This window comes from Pleurodeles waltl, chromosome 2_1 (genome assembly GCF_031143425.1).
Source record: "Pleurodeles waltl isolate 20211129_DDA chromosome 2_1, aPleWal1.hap1.20221129, whole genome shotgun sequence".
Lineage (NCBI taxonomy): Eukaryota > Metazoa > Chordata > Amphibia > Caudata > Salamandridae > Pleurodeles > Pleurodeles waltl.
The window spans coordinates 723,999,733-724,019,317 of record NC_090438.1 but is presented as its reverse complement, the minus strand read 5'-3'; positions in this window follow the sequence as shown (position 1 = coordinate 724,019,317).

Below are 19,585 nucleotides of genomic sequence, written 5' to 3'. Positions count from 1 at the left end.
CCCCCACCACCATCCTCACCCCCACCCTCACCCCCACCACCATCCTCACCCCCACCCTCACCCCCACCACCATCCTCACCCCCACCCCCAGCACACCTATTCCCTGCCAATGTCTCACCATCACAACCCACACATCCCAAAACCTAGGCCTGCATGCGTCCACTAAGCATGGACACCCATCACCAAAGCATGCCCAATGCATATACACATCCCCCCCACAAGCCACCCTCACCAAAGCCCCCACACACGAATGCCAGCACTTGGGGACACGGGAACCCACAGATACACCCATATGGCACACATTGAAACTATAACCATACCTCTATACCCCTGCAGGACCCGACCGCCAACACACCGCCACGGAGGGCCCAGAATTCTCCACACCCCACACCCAAGAGGCCGTCAGCGATGACAGCAGCTCTGTCGACCTGGACACTGATGACCAGCCCGGACCATCGGGGACCTCTGGACAGTCGGTTCCCCTCAGACAGCCACAGGCCACTACAGACCCAAACCCCTCTGGAAACACCAGCACAGCTCCCACCCAGCGGGCCCATGCCTCTGTCTCCAGGGCGCGTCAATCTGTGGTGTGTCTACCACTACAGGTCACCCAGGACAACCCACCACCCCAACAACAACAGGGACCTGGGGGCAGTGGTAGTGGGCACACCGGCCAGGGGGCCGAGGCCCAGGGAAACAGGGCAACTCGGAGGTCAGCTGTGCGACAGGGGGGGGATGGGCCCAGGGAACCCACTCTCCACGAGGCCCTCACCACCATCATGGGAGCATACAACCGCTCCCAGGAGACGATGGCGACGGTACTGGCCAGGTTCCAGGAGATCCAGGTACTGCAGGAGGAACACTATCGGGGGTACAGGGAGGACATCAGAGCCCTCACCTCCACCCTGGTTACCATGGTAGGGCTGCTGCAGGAACTCATCAACACCAGGACGGACACTCAACAACAACAAAGGGCCCCTGCCACTAGCCTGGACCAAGAACAGCCAACCTCCTCCGCTGGCGCTAGTGGACAGGAGGCCCCGCACAACAGCAGCCCACCAGACCCCCACCTCCTGCAGGAGAAGAACCCCCCGCAAGAGGGCCCTGAAATCTCGTAAGAAGACAGAGTAAGATGTGAAGACCCCCGCCAGCAAAGGATACCACCTGATGTCATCCCACTGTCCCACATTGTCACCCTGTCCATCCTTGAACTGCCCATGCTCCATCTCTCCACAGGCCTATGGACAATGCACCTGTGTGACTGTTACTCTGGACTCTGCCATGGACATTCCTTCACCATAGCCCCCACCCACTTGAAACCACCCATCCCATTTTGAGCACTGAAATAAACACCTATTTTGCACAAAACTATCTGGAGTCTGGCTGTGATTTCAAAATATTGTAATTGACATGACAGTGCAAATATGTCCTTGTACATAGTGAAGTCAACAAACAGCTGCCACAAAGCTGTAGTCCATGGGGAAACGAAGCACAGGACTCGTAGTGGGGACCCCAGATCTGAAATAGGGAGGGAAAAGCCACAACTCAGTCATCATACACTGGGGCAAATAGACAGGCAGCAGAGATGCAGGAGAGTAGTTTACATTTACTAAATTATGTTTGAATTGTTACCTGTGTCCTATTGGAAGTACTGTTCAATGATTCTGTCCCTGTTGTCTGTTTCATCCCCGTCGTCTTCCTCCTCTTCACTCTCCACAGGTTCCACAGCTGCCACAACACCACCGTCTCGACCATCCTCCTGCAGGAAAGGCACCTGGCGGTGCAAAGCCAGGTTGTGAAGCATGCAGCAGGCCACGATGATGTGACACACCTTCTTAGGTGAGTACATTAGGGATCCACCTGTCATATGCAGGCACCGAAACCTGGCCTTTAGGAGGCCGAAGGTGCGTTCGATCACCCTCCTAGTACGCCCATGGGCCTCATTGTACCGTTCCTCTGCCCTGGTCCGGGGATTCCTTACTGGGCATGGCTGGGGGCCTGGCGGGGATGGGGGGCGTTGGGCCACTGGCAACGAAAATGCAGACAAACTTGAACGTGGTATTTCTCCCTCCCTGTACGTGTCACATAGGTCCGCGCCCATGAGAAGATCGGGATTTGGCGTGCCATCGCCAAGGAAGTCCGGACCCTGGGGGTCCACCATCGACGGGGCACCCACTGCCGCAAGAGGTGGGAGGACATCCGCCGCGGGACCAAGAAGACCGCCGAGTCTCTGCTGGGGATGGCCTCCCAACGTAGGCGGGGTGCCTGCCGTCAACTGACCCCCCTGATGTTCCGGATCCTGGCGGTGGCCTACCCTGATTTGGATGGGCGCGTGAGGGCAGCACAGCAGACACCAGGGGGTGAGTACAAGCATAATCTACTCTGTTGTCGCGCAGTGGAGGTGTCTGGGTGGGGGAGGAGGGCTGTGGGTCCCCCTAGGCCAGGGCGATATCTGTAGGCTGGGCACCCCCGTAAGCCCCTGTGTCCCCAGCCACCACCCTCAGTAGTGTGCCAGTACAGCCATCCCTGGGCCGTGTCATCCATGGGTGCAGTTGTCAACTCTAGGCGTGTAGGGCATGTTCCACAGATGCGTAGCGGACCCCAAGTGCGCAACTTAGTGCAGGGGGCATCTGTGTCTGTCATGTCCGCTAACTGTACCGGTGATCCATGTACTCAAAATCTCTTTATTTCTCTCTCCCCCCCCCTTTTTGTTTGTCTTTCTGTGCTTGTGTGCATCAGCATCATCAGGCGGAGGAGAAGTGGCATCGGGGCAGGAGGGAGCTGCATCTCACATGGCCCAGGAGGGCCATGCCACAGAGTCTGACTGGACCAGTGAGACGGAGGGCGAGGGGAGCTCCACAACGGGGACGACTGGACCCTGCAGCGACACGGACACGTCCTCGGAAGGGAGCTCCCTTGCGGGGGGGGCAACATCCGTGCCCCCCGCCATTACAGGTACAGCCGCCACCCAGCGCACCATCTCCGCCCTCCCAGCAGCCCCTCAGCGTTCGCCCCGTGCCCGCTCTGCCAGGAAGCCGGGCATCTCCTTCGCCCCAGGCACCTCAGGCCCTGCCCCTGTTACCCCCACTGCCCTCAGTGAGGAGGTCATTGACCTCCTCCGAACGCTCATTGTTGGGCAGACTACCCTTTTGAATGCCATCCAGGGGGTGGAGAGGGAGGTTCATCGCAGCAATGCGTACCTGGAGGGCATTCATTCGGGTCAGGCTGCCCATCAGCGATCGTTCCAGGCTCTGGCCTCAGCACTGACGGCAGCCATTGTCCCTGTCTCCTGCCTCCCTCTACTAACTCCCTCCTCCCAGTCTCCTGTTCCTCTGCCTGTCCCACCCACACCATCAGACCAGCCTGCACACACCTCAACACCCAAGAGCAGCTCATCCAAACATAAGCACCACAGATCACGCAGACATTCACACAAGCAACATTCCGATGCAGACATGCCAACAGTCACTACCACCTCTGTGACCCCCACCTCCTCGTCTCCCTCCTCCCTCCCTGTGACGTCTACACTCACACCTTCATTCACCTCACCATCAGCCAGTGTTTCCATCACCAGCACACCCTCCAGTCCAGTCCGCACACGTGCAGTCACCACCCCCACTGCCATTTACACGTCCCCTGTGTCCTCTCCCACTGTGTCTGTCACCCCCTCTTCCACACCACACAAACGCAGCCACCCACCCACCCAACAGCCATCCACCTCACGACAGCCTCCCGCTCCTGCACCTGCACCCAAAGACAGCAAACTTGTTTCGCCTACAACCACATCCTCTCCCTCCACTCCCATACCCACTGTACCTACCACTCTCCATTGTCCCAAGAAAATCTATCTCTCTACTGCTACCTTCTTTCCTGACCCTGAGCCCCCCCCTCCTTCTCGTCGGGGCTTTTAAGAAGAGCACCTCAGCCACCACCAGCCCTGCAGCCCCCTTGACAAGGGTGCAGGGGTATTGGAGCCCACCAGCCCGCAGGTCTGGATCTTCGCCCAGCAGCAAGGGGACAGCCAGCCCAACCCCTGGGAAGAGGAGCAGAAGGCGGAAGGGCCGCCGCAGGAGCCCGGGTTCTATATCCCCCCAGGACACTAGCCAGCCACCGTCAACAGCCACAGCTCCAAAGGGAGAAAAGGGCCACAGACTCCCGACTAAGGAGGGCAAGGGCAGCAAGGCGGAGAAGTCAAGCAGCAGGCCTGCTGCCCATGGAGGACCCGTCACAGCTGCCCAGGAGGAGCCCGCAACCCCCATAGCCGCTGCCCAGGGAGGAACCGTCACAGCTGCCCAGGGAGAGCCCACCACCCCCATAGCCGCTGCCCAGGGAGGACCCAGCCCAGCTGGCCAGAAGGGCCCCACCACCCACAGCCCAGGTGAGCATTGAAGGAGCACCATCCCCGCTGCCCAGGAGGGCACCACCAGGCAATGAGCAGTTGGCCATAGAATGGCCGCCGTCTCCAGCACCGCTCCGCTGGGGACCGCCGTTTCAAGAACCGCTGAACTGGGCCCTTCAAGGCAAGAACCGCTGAACTGGGCTCTTCAAGGCAAGAACCGCTGAACTGGGCCCTTCAAGGCAAGAACCGCTGAACTGGGCCCCGCCGTCTCCAGCACCGCTCCGCTGGGGACCGCCGTCTCAAGAACCGCTGAACTGGGCCCTTCAAGGCAAGAACCGCTGAACTGGGCCCTTCAAGCCAAGAACCGCTGAACTGGGCCCTTCAAGCCAAGAACCGCTGAACTGGGCCCTTCAAGGCAAGAACCGCTGAACTGGGCCCCGCCGTCTCCAGCACCGCTCCGCTGGGGACCGCCGTCTCAAGAACCGCTGAACTGGGCCCTTCAAGGCAAGACCCGCTGAACTGGGCCCTTCAAGGCAAGAACCTCTGAACTGGGCCCCGCCGTCTCCAGCACTGCTCCGCTGGGGACCGCCGTCTCAAGAACCGCTGAACTGGGCCCTTCAAGGCAAGAACCGCTGAACTGGGCCCTTCAAGCCAAGAACCGCTGGCCCTTTGGCAGACGTGGCAGGGCAGGATCTGTCTCGGGCAGGGCTGCAGGATGTCCTCTGGCCAACATGCCTCCTCCAGTGGCAGTGGAGTCTGTTATGGACTGTTTGGACTGTGGCTTTGCACTCCCCAGGATGGCCCAGTGGGCAGGCCACCCACTGTATGGACTGTACGGACTGTGGCTTTGCACTCCCCAGGATGCCCAGTGGGCAGGCCACCCACTGTATGGACTGTACGGACTGTGGCTTTGCACTCCCCAGGATGGCCCAGTGGGCAGGCCACCCACTGTATGGACTGTACGGACTGTGGCTTTGCACTCCCCAGGATGGCCCAGTGGGCAGGCCACCCACTGTATGGACTGTATGGACTGTGGCTTTGCACTCCCCAGGATGGCCCAGTGGGCAGGCCACCCACTGTATGGACTGTACGGACTGTGGCTTTGCACTCCCCAGGATGGCCCAGTGGGCAGGCCACCCACTGTATGGACTATATGGACTGTGGCTTTGCACTCCCCAGGATGGGCCAGTGGTCATGGAGTCCCCTCGTGGATCTGGCGTCGTGTACTCAAGTGGCTGAGGTGCCCCCCCTTCCCTTCCCCCTGAGGTGCCTGTCCTTTTTTCTTTCTGATGCCCCTGCAGTGTTCTCTCCGTGGAGTTCTTGTCGTGGGACTGGGCCTTGCCCCTTTGCTCAGGACCCCTGTGGTCCACGGACAGTGGTTGGACTACATATAGTAGATGTATATATTTTGTACATAGTTTATTTATTTATTAGGATTACTGCTGTCCATTTTTCAATATATCTGCCCGTTTAAGATCTCTTCTTTTGGTCTTTGCATTATTTCGGAGGGGGGGGTTTGTGGGTTGTGACAGTGATCTGTGGGAATGCATTGATGTGTGTGTTGTAGTGGGTGTGGGTGGGTGGGTGTGTGCCGGTAATCTTTTCCCTCCCCTGTGTCGTAGGTGCAGTACTCACCGATGTCTTCCGCGCCGCCGGGCTTGCTCCTGGTACAGGAGTAGGTATAGGAGTGCGGGGATGACCTGTAACTCGGGTTCCATACTGCCGGAATCTCGCGTGGAGTGCGTAGAGGTGAGCGTTTTCCCGTTCGTAGTCTGTTTCCGCCGTGTTTTTATCGGCGGTGCTCCCGCCCCGGAAAAGGTGGCGGATTGGTGGGTCGTGATAGTGTGGGCGGTACATTGTCTGCCGCCTGGCTGTTGGCGGTGACCGCCTCGCTGTTTGTTTGTTCCGCCGTGGCGGTCGGAGTGTTAATGCGGCGGGCTGTGTTGGCAGTTCCCGCCAGGGTCAGAATTGCATATTTTGGACCGCCGGCCTGTTGGCGGGTTGGCCGCCGCTTTATCACCGACCGCCAGGGTCAGAATGAGGGCCTATATCAGGTTTCCCCACCGAGAGGATTTGGCCTATGTGAAGGCAGATATGTGGAAGGAGCCATTGATGGCACCCATATACCCCTGGTCCCTCCCAGTGCCAATGAACAGGTATATAGGAACGGGAAGAACTACCATTCAATCAACGTACAGGTGGTGTGGCTGGCAGACCAGTACATCTCACAGATCACAGCCAAGTTTACTGGATCTCTGCATGATTCCTACATCATACGTAACAGCAATGGCCCACATCTGATGGCATGACTGCAAACAGAGAGGGCCTGGTAGCTTGGTAAGTTAGTATTGTTGTATGTCTATGAGTTACGTCTCCTCTCATCACAATCCACCCAGTCCCACATACAACAATGGAGTTGCTGTCCCTTTGTGCACTCACATGACTCCGGCTATCCAAATCGTCCTTGGCTGTTGACACCAGTGAGGTACCCAGCCACACCAAGGGAACCCCGTTACAATGAGGCCCACAGGAGGACAAGGCTTTTAGTCAAGCAAACATTTGGGCTTCTAAAGGCATGATTCCGGTACCTGGACCTATCTGGAAGAGCCCTCCTCTACTCCCCCCAAAAGGTATGCCAAATAATTGTTGCCTGCTGCATGCTCTACAATCTAGGCCTGAGACGTCAGATACCATTGATAGCAGATGAGGGGGAGGCAGTTGGACCTGTGGCTGGATATGGATACATGACAAGTGATGAAAAGACTGAGGAAGAAGGAGTCAGTGACTACAGGGCAGATCTCATCAATCAGTACTTCAACTGACATACAGATATGTGAAGTGGAGGATATGATGTGTTGAATGAGCACAACGTGTAGAAGATGGCTGCCTTTACACCTCCCTTCTAGCTTCATCAGTGGTGGTGTCATGTGCTCCAGTGTCTATGTGTGAGTTGTGGATGCATACTGATAGTAAAGTGTAAATTACAATTTGTTCAGCTACTTCATGTATAGTTACATAAGATCCTGACAAACACTTCTGTAATTGTCCAATCAGTATTGAGGTATGTTTCTTGCTTTCTCCTATCCTCCTTTCCTTCCACTCACTGATGTAGCCATTTGCTGTTTGGCTCTGGAACCTATGTGTGAAGTATTAATTGTCAATAGGCACTGGTATTTGCTGACAGACATGAGAGTAGAACCACCCAGGTAGCTTATAATATGCATGTAGATACAGTGGGGGTCATTCCAACCCTGGCGGTCGGTGTTAAAGTGGCGGCAAAACCGCCAACAGGCTGGTGGTAAAAATAATGCAATTCCGACCCTGGCGGAAACCGCCAACAGAGACCGCCACTTCAACACACCGCCCGCCACGGCGGGACAAGCAAACAGTGCGGCGGTCACCGCCAACAGACAGGTGGGAGACACTGTACCGCCCACCCTATCACAACCCACCAATCCGCCACTTTTTCCGGGGCGGTAGCCCCGCCGATAAAAACACGGCGGAAACAGCCATTTCAAACGGAAAACGCTCACCTCCATACACCCCACAAGGAATCTGGACAGCATGGAACCCTAACTCCACATCCTCCCAGCGATTGTCTTCCTGCTCCTCTACCAGGAGCACGAACGCCGGCGCAGAAGACAATGGTGCATACTGCACCTACGACACAGGGGAGGGGGGAGGCAAAAAATTACGGGGACACACATATGCGACACACCCACCCTCACCCTCACCCTCACCCACTACAACACACACATCAATGCATAGCAACACATCACAGTTACCCCCCCAAACCACCCGGAAGAATGCAAAGACAAAAGGAAATGATTATAAACTATGGAATATATTGTATGACTGAGTATAAAATATTTCACACATCTAAAACTTTATATACATAAATTGTCCAGTCCGATATGTGTATCAGGCATTGTTCGCGGGCCACTGGGCCCAAATCACATGGGCAAAGCCCACACAGGATACCTGACTCAAACGGAGAGAACACTGCAGGGGCATCAGATAGGAAAACTACAGGCACCTCAGGGGGAAGGGAAGGGGGGGCACCTCAGCCAGATGAGTCCACGACGCCAGATCCACGAAGGGCCTCCATGGCCACTGTTCCATCCTGGGGAGTACAAAGCCACAGTCTCTCAAGTCTCTACAGTGGGTGGCTTGCCCACTGTGCCATCCTGGGGAGTGCAGAGCCACAGTCTCTCAAGTCTCTACAGTGGGTAGCTTGCCCACTGTGCCATCCTGGGGAGTGCAAAGCCACAGTCTCTCAAGTCTCACAAGTGGGTGGCGTGGCCACTGTGCCATCCTGGGGAGTGCAAAGCCACAGTCTCTCAAGTCTCTACAGTGGGTGGCTTGCCCACTGTGCCATCCTGGGGAGTGCCAAGCCACAGTCTCTCAAGTCTCTACAGTGGATGGCTTGCCCACTGTGCCATCCTGGGGAGTGCAAAGCCACAGTCTCTCAAGTCTCACAAGTGGGTGGCTTGGCCACTGTGCCATCCTGGGGAGTGCAAAGCCACAGTCTCTCAAGTCTCTACAGTGGGTGGCTTGCCCACTGTGCCATCCTGGGGAGTGCCAAGCCACAGTCTCTCAAGTCAATATCAGTCTCCACTGGTACTGGAGGGGGACTAGTGCCCAGAGTGCTTCGTGAAGCCCTGCCCGACACAGATGCGGGCCTGCCCCTTCCACCAATGGGCCAGCGGTGCTTGAGACGGCGGTGCCCAGCAGAGCGGTGCTTGAGATGAAGGGCCCAGCGGAGCAGTGTTTGAGATGAAGGGCCCAGTGGAGCAGTGCTTGAGATGAAGGGCCCAGCGGAGCAGTGTTTGAGATGAAGGGCCCAGCGGAGCAGTGCTTGAGATGAAGGGCCCAGCGGAGCGGTGCTTGAGACGGCGGTGCCCAGTTCAGCGGTGCTTGAGACGGCGGTGCCCAGCGGAGCGGTGCTTGAGACGGCGGTGCCCAGTTCAGCGGTGCTTGAGATGAAGGGCCCAGTTCAGCGGTGCTTGAGATGAAGGGCCCAGTTCAGCAGTGCTTGAGACGGCGGTGCCCAGTTCAGCGGTGCTTGAGAAGGCGGTGCCCAGCGCAGCAGTGCTTCGGATGACTGCCCAGTTCAGCGGATCCGCCCTTGCCGTGGAGGTCATTCGCCACCTGACCTGTGGCTGGCTGCGCCTTCCTGCCCACCTGGGATGGGGCTGGTGGGGCCCTCCTGGGCTGCAGTACCGGGCCTGTTGGTGTCCTCCTGCCCACCTGGGATGGGGCATGCGGGGCCCTCCTGCACAGCTGGGCTGCTGGCGGTCTTGTCGGGCGTGCTGCCCTTCCCAGCCTTCCCTGTTCGCCAGCTGGCACCACACTCTCTGCCGGAGCCATGGTAGGCAGTTTGGTTCCAGGTGTTGCAGGCCTCTCGCGCCGGCCACTCACAATCTTCGCATATTTTTGCGGGGGTGGGCTGGCCGTGCCTTGGCTCCCAACGGAACTGGCTGACCTTGAGGGTGGGGGACTCCACAGTCCATGGCAGACTGTCTTCACAGGGCCCGCTTTTGTGGTGGCTGAGGTGCTGACTGGAGTCCTAGTAGATGGACGGGGTGGGGGAGTTGTTGGAAAGAGGTCAAGTTTTGATAGGAAAATAAGTTTAGAAAGAGAGGGACTGGTAGGTGTAGTAGGTATGGGAGTGGAGGAAGAGGTTGTGGTTGTATGAGTTTGAAGTCTGCTGTCTTTGGGTGCAGGTGCTTGGGCTGGAGGCTATTGTGAGGTGGATGGCTGTTGAGTGGGTGGCTGCCTGCATTTGTGTAGCTTGGAAGAGGGGGTGACAGACACACTGGGAGAGGACACAGGGGACGTGTGAATGGTAGTGGGGGTGGTGACTGCACGTGTGCGGGGGGGTTCGGATGTGTGTGCTGGTGATGGACGTAGTGGCTGAAGATGTTGTGCATGCAGGTGTGAGAGGAGATGTGACAGGGAGGGAGGAGGGAGACGAGGAGGAGGGGGACACAGTGGAGGCAGTGGGTGTTGGTATGTCTGCATGTGGATGTTGCTTGTGTGAATGCTTGTGTGATGTGTGGTGCTTATGTCTGTCTGAGCTTCCCTTGGGTGTTGAGGTGTGTGCAGGTGGGTCTGATGGTGTGTCTGGGATAGGCAGAGGTACAGGGGATTGGGTATGGGTGGAGGAAGTTGGAGGGGGGAGGCTAGAGACAGGGACAATTGCTGCCATCAGTGCTGAGGCCAGAGTGTTGGACGATCGCTGATGGGCAGCCTGACCTGAATGAATGCCCTCCAGGTATGCATTACTCTGGTGCACCTCCCTTTCTACACCCTGAATGGCATTCAAAAGGGTAGACTGCCCAACAATGAGCGTCCTCAGGAGGTCAATGACCTCCTCACTGAGGGCAGCAGGGGTGACTGGGGCAGGGCCTGAGGTGCCTGGGGCGAAGAAGATGCCCACCTTCCTGGGTGAGCGGGCACGGGGCAAACGCTGAGGGGCTGCTGGGAGGGCAGTGCTGTGCGCTGGGTGGCGGCTGTACCTGTTGGTGCGGGGGGCACGGATGTTGCCGCCACCACAAGGGAGCTCCCTTCAGAGGACGAGTCGCTGTCACTGACATCCGCACGAGTCCCCGCTGTGGAGCTCCCCTCGCCCTCCGTCTCACTGGTGAATTCCGATTCTGTTGCCTGGCCCGCCATGGCCATGTGAGATGCAGCTCCCTTGTGCTCCGATGCCTCTTCTCCTCCGCCTGATGATGCTAATGCACAAATGAACAGGAAGACAACAAAAAACGGGGGTGGGGAAAAATAAAGAAATGTTGAGTGCATGCATTGGCGACACCGTTGGCGGACAGGACAGACACAGAAGCCCCCTGCACTACACCGCGCACTTGGGGTCGACTACGCAATCCGTGGGACATGGCCTACAAGCCTATGGGCGACCTTTGCTCACATACATGACACAGGGCAATGAATAGCTGTACTTGGCACCCTACAGAGGTGGGGGTCGGGGGCACAGGGCCATGCCTTACGGAGGGGCCTAGCCTACAGATATCGCCCTGGCCTAGGGATACCCACAGCCCTCCTCCCCCACCCAGACACCTCCACTGCGCGCAAAGTCACCAGGATTTGAGTGTAGTCACCCCCTTGTGTCTGCTGTGATGTCCTCACGCGCCCATCAAAATCGGGGTAGGCCACCACCAGGATCCGGGACATCAGGGGGGTCAAAGTACGACGGGCACCCCTCCCACGTTGGGAGGCCATCCCCAGCTGAGCCTCCGCCGTCTTCCTGCTCCAGCGTCGGATGTCCTCCCATCTCTTCCGGCAGTGGGTGCCCCGTCTCTGGTGGACCCCCAGGGTCCGGACGTCCTTGGCGATGGCACGCCAAATATCGATTTTCTGGTGGGCGCTGACCTATGTGACATGTACAGGGAGAGAAGAATAATCATCACCTTCTGCATGCTCGATGTGAGTGGTCCCCCCATCCCCACCCTTGCCATGTGGCACATGCTCTCATCTGTCGTTTGATGCATGCCTCAATCGCTCCCCTCCCCACCATCTTTCATCCACCCCACTCAACACAGGCATTGGCCACAAAGCATGGTCCCAGTGTACTTACCTGTTGGTCTGGAGGACCGTAGAGTAGCGCATACTGGGGGAGGACCCCATCCACGAGTTTCTCCAACTCCTGAGCAGTGAAGGCAGGGGCCCTTTCCCCAGTCGCATGAGCCATTGTCTCTTCCAGACCATGGTCACAGCAGCACTTGCAGTGTAGGTCCTCTCCTGTCGAAGATCAGGTATCGAGTGATTAAGCAGATAGAAAATGGCGGTCACGCCCGCGGCGGTGCGTACCACGGCGGTGCGTACCATGGCGGTGCGAACCGCGGCCGCCGGCGCACATCGTCATTGGCTCCTGAGACCCATAGGGTTCAATGTTAACCAATGCTGCTTTGCGCCACGGTCTTCGACCGCCTACCGCCACGGTGTGCCACGCCAGCGCATTGCCCTCACATCCCATTGTCGCACTTCACAGGTCAGGCAGCCGCCATTTCAAGGGCCCACATGCCGTATTTTCTACTGCGTCACACATACCTAGGCCTTGCATCGACACTCATACAAGCCATTCAATGCATTGGGAATCGTGTTATGTGCAAGCTGTGGTTACATACCTGTGGGTAGATTGATTCTGTGCTCGCTGTTGTCCTTCATAGGCACCGTCTGCTGGGACATGCGAGGAGATGGAGAAATCTTCCCGTGTACAGACCGCTGGTTGACCTGTCGACAATGGAAGAAAGACATGTCATACTGACATACAGGCTTGACCGAGACACTATACAGGAACTGTGTGCCCAGCTGGAGCCAGACCTGATGTCACCAATCCGCCAATCCACAGGGATCCCCCCTCTAGTGCAGGTGCTGTCAGTAATCCATTTCCTAGCAAGTGGGTCATTTCAAACAACAGTGGCCATATCATCAGGGATGTCCCAGCCCATGTTTTCCAAGGTGTTGTCCAGAGTGTTGTCTGCCCTACTCAAACACATGCGGAGCTACATTGTCTACCCTGAGGTGGAGGATTTGGCTACAGTGAAGGCTGATTTCTATGCCCTTGGACATATACCCAACATCACTGGTGCCATTGATGGGACACATGTTGCTTTGGTCCCCCCCAGCAGGAGTGAACAGGTGTACAGGAAGAGTTATCATTCCATGAATGTCCAGATGGTATGTTTGGCAGACCAGTACATCTCCCATGTTAATGCCAAGTTCCCTGGGTCAGTGCATGACGCCTACATCATGCGGAATAGCAGCATCCCTTACGTGATGGGTCAACTCCAGAGGCACCGTGTGTGGCTATTAGGAGACTCTGGTTACCCCAACCTGTCATGGCTACTGACCCCAGTGAGGAATCCCAGGACAAGGGCAGAGGAACGGTACAATGAGGCCCATGGGCGAACTAGGAAGGTGATCGAGCGGACCTTCGGCCTCCTGAAGGCCAGGTTTAGGTGCCTCCATATGACTGGTGGATCCCTAATGTACTCACCAAAGAAGGTGTGCCAGATCATCGTGGCCTGCTGTATGCTTCACAACCTGGCTTAGCGACGCCAGGTGCCTTTTCTGCAGGAGGATGGTCAAGATGGTGGTGTTGTAGCAGCTGTGGAGCCTGTGGAGAGTGAAGAGGAGGAAGGCGAAGAGGACGACATAGAGAACAGGAACACAGTAATACAGCAGTATTTTCAATGACACACAGGTAAGAATCCACAACAGCATTTTACTTATACTTAACCCCTACTACCTCTCTACTGTCTGACCTTTTCCCCCAGTGTATGGTAACTGAGTTGTGTTTTTCACTTCCGATTTCAGAAATGTGGCCCCCAGTGTGTGACATCTGCTTTGTTTACCCATGGACTACAGCTGTGTGACATTGGTATGTTGGCATCACAATGTGAATATGCCATTTGGCACGGTAATGTCTAATACATTTGTACAAAATCACAGCCAGACTCCAGATTGTTTTATGCAATAAGTGTGTTTATTACAGTGCTCTAAATTGGTGGGTAGGTGCAAATCGTTGAGGTGTGATGGTGGAGGATTGTCCATGGCAGAGTCCAGACTATCAGTATCACAGGTGCATTGTCCAGATGCCTGTGGAAAGTGGAGCAGGGGCAGTGTAAGGTTGGACAGGGTGTCAATGTGGGACAGTGGGATGACAATCAGGGAGGTATCCTTTCCTGGCTGGGGTCTTGGCATCTTACTCTGTCTTCTTACTGGATCTCAGGGCCCGCTTGCGGGGTGGTTCTCCTTCTGCAGGGGGTGGGGTTCTGGTGGCCTGCTGGTCTTGTGTCGGGGCCTCCTGTCCACTAGCGCCGGCGGAGGTGGTAGGCAGTTCTTGGTCCATGTTAGTGTCAGGGGCCCTTTGTGGTGCAACAGTGTCCCGCAATGTGGTGACTACCTGATTCAGAGCCACTACGATGGTGCCCATGGCGGTACTGATGTTTCTTAGTTCTTCCCTGAACCCCATATACTGTTGCTCCTGCAGAAGCTGGATCTCCTGAAACGTGGCCAGGACCGAGGCCATCGTCTCCTGGGAGTGGTGGTATGCCCCCATGATGTTGGAGAGGGCCTCGTGGAGAGTGGGTTCCCTGGGCCTGTCCCCCCCCTGTCGCACAGCAGCCCTCCCAGTTTCCCTGTTTCCCTGGGCCTCTGTCCCCTGGACCGTGTGCCCACTACCACTGCCCCCAGGGCCCTGTTGTTTTTGGGGTGGTGGGTTAACCTGGGTGCCCTGTAGTGGTGGATACACCCCTGCTTGACGTGTCCCGGGGACGGAGATATGGGCCCGCTGTGTGGGTGCTGTGCTGGTGTTCCCAGAGGGGGGAAGGTCTGCTGTGGCCTGTGGCTGTCTGAGGGGAACTGACTGTCCAGAGGTCCCCGATGGTCCGGGCTGGTCATCTAGATCCAGGGAGACAGAGCTGCTGTCATCACTGTGGGCCTCTTCTGGGGGTGGAGTGGACATTTGTGGACCCTCCTGCGCGATGACATGGCGTTCGGGTCCTGCAGGGGTATAAACGTATGGTTATTGCTTCTGTGTGTGCCATAGCGTGCAATGGGTGGGTGCCCGTGTACCCCTGTGCTTGCATTCCTTTGTGGGGGCTTTTGTGACAGTGGTTTGGCCGGGGGGGGTGGGTATGTGCAGTGGGCATGCTTAGGTGATGGGTGTCCATGCTTTGTGGTCACATACAGGGCTTGGTGTTGGGATGGGTGGGTTGTGAGGGTGAGACATTTGCAAGGAGTAGGTGTTATGGGGGTGGGGGTGAGGGTGGGGGTATGAGTTGGCATGCTGGTGGGGTGGGGGGGATGAAGTAGTTAAGATTAGATTTACCAGAGTCCATTCCTCCGCCTACTCCTGCGAGGCCCTCAGGATGCAGGATCGCCAAGACCTGCTCCTCCCATGTTGTAAATTCTGGGGGAGGGGGTGGGGGTCCGCCGCCAGTCCGCTGCACCACGATGTTGTGCCTGGATACCATGGAACGCACCTTCCCCCGTAGGTCGTTCCACCGCTTCCTGATGTCATCCCTATTTCTTGGGTGCTGTCCCACAGCGTTGACCCTGTCCACTATTCTGCTCCATAGCTCCATCTTCCTGGCAATGGTGGTGTGCTGCACCTGTGTCCCGAAGAGCTGTGGCTCTACCCGTACAATTTCCTCCACCATGACCCTGAGTTCAGCCTCAGAAAACCTGGGATGTCTTTGCGGTGCCATGGGGTGGTTTGGGTGATGTGTGGGGTGGATTGTGTGGTGATAAGTGTGGTGATGTGTATTGGTGTGTAGTTTGAAGTGCGTGGTAATAATGCTGGGTGACAGTGAATTGCGCGTCAGGGTGCTCGGCTCTCTTATCTCTGTGCGTGTTCACGAATCTCTAGGAGTGGGGGTTTGTGGGTGATGTGGGTGTGTGTTTTATAATGTGTTGGGTGTGTGGGAGTGTTGTTTGTATGTGTATCAGGTGTGTATATTTCGATTTGTCCAATGTGGCTGTGTTTTGTATATGTGTGTGTATTTTGAGCGCGGCGGTGTGTACCACCAATGGAATACCGCGTTTGAAAGACCGCCGCGTGGATTCGTGTGTCGTGATAGTGTGGGCGTATTTCTGTTGGCATGACGGTGGAGGTCTGGTCATCACCAGTTTCTCGCTGGCCTTTGGTGTGGCGGACTTTTGTGGATGTCTGTATTTTGGCGGGTTGCCTGTTGTGGGTCAGAATGACCGTGGCGGTTTACCGCGGCGGTGTTATGGCGGTCTTCTGCACGGCGGTAAGCGCCTTTTACCGCCGAGGTCAGAATGACCCCCAGTGTGTTGTACCTTGTTATTACTTCCTTCATACAAGTAGGGTTGTGATTCTTACTCCCTTATTTGTACAAGTGGGAGTGGAAGGGGATGTGCAATGGTACTGTTGGCATCATGCCCTGAGGCTTCACAATGGGTGGAATACCTAGAGATGAATTTGGGACCTAGCTGTGTTTGTATACTGACATTGCTGTCCAAGTTGCAGGTCACTGTATACTTACAAAGGTGAGTGACAACCCTATAGTTTGGGGCCTATTTTAGTGTATGGTTTAAGTACTGTGTTCCTCAGTGATGTTCTTTGTGTGTTCCATGGGATAAGTGCATATGTAGCTATGGTATGATAATGTGAAGATCCTGTACCTGGTGATGTATAGTTCCTATCAGGGTGACCCTGCCTGGTAGGTAGTCTACCGTGGCCATGACTGTTATCACCTGTAAGTGTACTTAGTATGCAACCATGCCTTCCGTCCTGATGGTACTCTCTGTCATGCTCTATTTGCAGATTGGAATACTGACTATACCCTGGTGTTACTCTGGATGTCACACTCACTTACATCTGGCCTGTTACATTTCTGTAGTACTGTTTCTCCTGCTGAGGGTGCCTCCCTCTGATGTTCATTACACTAGCTTTTCAATGGAAGGGGGCATGCCCAGACCACAGTTGCCATGCATGACAATTGTTGATGTTCTATGAAAGACACATATACAATATCTGTGTTAAATGGTGATTTATTGTGCATATAATAATCATAGCGATAGTCAAAATAAAGGTGCATAGATTAACAAAAAGATGATGAGTGAGGTCATGTTAGATAGATTCAACAGGGTAGCTGCTATAGCTGTTGCTTGCACAGGTCCAGTGTCCATGGGAAAATGGAGTAATGACTCAGAACAGTCAATAGGGTGTATTAGTGGCACACAAGGGAGACACATCAGGAGAGGTTCACTTCCTGGCAGTGGGTTTGGTCTTGGCATCTGCTCCAGCCAAATGACTGAATGGACCTCACATTTGCGGGCTGGTTCTTCAGCTACAGAGAGAGAGGTGTCTGGCCTGTGGTTCCCCTGGCAGGGCCTCAATTTCACCGGCTGCCACAGATGTAGATGGGCAATGTTAGGGTACTAGTGGTAGGGGCCTGATGCTTTCAGGAGAGACCAATAAGGGTGGCGTTGATGTCCCTCAGCACCCCTGCAATGGAAGCCATGGTGGCATTATGTGCCTGCCACTGCTGCATGACTTCCTGGTGGTATTCCCCCTGCAGGTTTTGATTTTCCCATGGTAATTATTTGGCCCATCTGTCCTGGGAAGATGGGTATGCTCCCAGGACTTGGGAGATGGTTCCCTGGTTAGTGGAGTGCCTTTGAGGCCATATTCCCTGGCCCACAGCTTCCATTCACGCACCCTACCGCCAGGTGCCTGTGCCTCTTACATGGTGTGCTCAGTCCCAGTGTTAGCAGGACTACCATTGTCTGGTGTGTCAAGGTTAGACTCAGGTCCCTGTACTGTGGGGCACACAATTGATTGAGCAGTCTTTGGGACACAGGTTTGAGGGTGATAGGTTGGCTGTGATGTGGATGCCCCATGGGTAGGAGGGGTTGATGTGGGCAGGATAAGGCTGGGACTTAACTGACCAAGTGTCGCAGATGGGCCATGTTGGTTGTCACTGTCAGACATCATGGTGTGTTGTCCACACTGGGGCCATCATCCTGAGGGGGACTGGCAGTGTCTGGCATTCTCTCAATAGTGGCTGTGGCAGGGTAAACTGTGAAGGAAGTTTGACATAGTGTTCAGTTTAGATTGTGTGTTTGGTTACAACTTTGTGAGATGCAGACAGTGGCTTAACTTGTTTCCCTGTAATGACATTTACAGTTGCTGCACAGCATACTTTTGTTCTACTAACTACTCAGTGACTTGGGTGGTCATTTTGAATCTGGCGGTAAAGACCGCACCGCTGGCGGTCACGGTAACTATCACCAACAGGCTGGCGGTCCAGACTGCCACATAATGAAGCACATGAGAAACTGCCAGCGGCCCATCCACTCACCACTATTTTTGGACCACCGTCGACGATGGCGGAAGCCATCTTCAGGCCGGCAGAAAGGCCCTACACGGCCACCATATTATAAACCACCACACCGCCATCAGTTCCGGGCCAGGAACTACCACCACGCAAAGCCTGTTGGAAATGACCCCTATAAAGTGAAGGACTTACTGGAGGCCGACACCGGCATGGAGCGAGAGTTGGAAATAATGCCAGTGCTTCTCCTTGCCATATTCCTCAGGATTGTGACCGCCGACGATGACGGTAAGTACCACAGCCTAGCACACATGGTAGGAAAGGACACAATTACAGCCGCACCCACCCCACCCCACCCACAACGCTACGCACACCCAACACCCCAAGCCATACATACCCGAACAAAATGTACTTTCCAGACACAAGCCAACAAATACCTGCATCAATGCACCTGTGCACACCACACCCCCACAGTGAAACGCTGCACACAGGGTCAATATTGCACCTACACTTCTGCTGGGCACTAAAATTTCCTTGAACAGGAATTAAAAAATTATCAAACAAGACCATAGGTCAGTCCATATGCAAGTCCAGAAAGGGCAAATATAGGCCACAATTGACTCCAACGATGGAAAAATTCTCCACTGAGAAAGGGGCATCAACGGGGCAGCCAGGCACCTCAGGGATCAGGGGCAGTGGGTGGTGGAGGTGGGGACTGAGGTTTGGAAGGGGCGGTCTTGGGCGTAGGTTCTGGAGGTGGAGAGGGTTTGGGCTTGCCCTTGGAAGGAGGAGGAGTGGGCCTGGACTGGGGGGGTGGCAGAAGGACAAGGGGCAACACAGGCCTTCTTCCTCCCTGGGGAAGGGGCATGGGAATGGGAAGGGCGGACTGGGGAGGACTTTGAAGAGGGAGGAGTAGACTTGGTGAGGCCAAGGGAATCTTTAGAGATAAGACAGGGTCAACACAGGAGAGGAAAAGCGTTTCTAGGTGCAGCAGGAGGGGTTTTGGAGACAGGTTTGGGAGTGGAGGTAGAGGGAATGGTAATATGAGGTGTAGGTGTGCTGGACATAGATGTAGGTGCCTGTTTAGTATGCTTATGTGTGGTGGGTGTACGTCGGAGGTGGATGTTGGTGTGTCTGCTTTGGTATGTTGTGTGTGTGCCTGCATGTGGTGGGACGTGTGGTGCTTGTGTTTCTCAGTGTGGTTCATGTTTGTTGATTTGGGTGCATGGCTGTCTGTATGTGTGCTTGGGATGGGTGAAGAGAGTGGGGTTGCTGGAAGGGGTAGAGGTGGTGGGAGGGGGGAAGGAAAGACTAGGGACACTGGCTGCCATCAAAGAATAGGCCAGAGCCTGAAAAGATCTCTGTAGGCCAGACATGGCACTATGAATGCCTTCCAGGAATGCATTGTTTTGCTGCA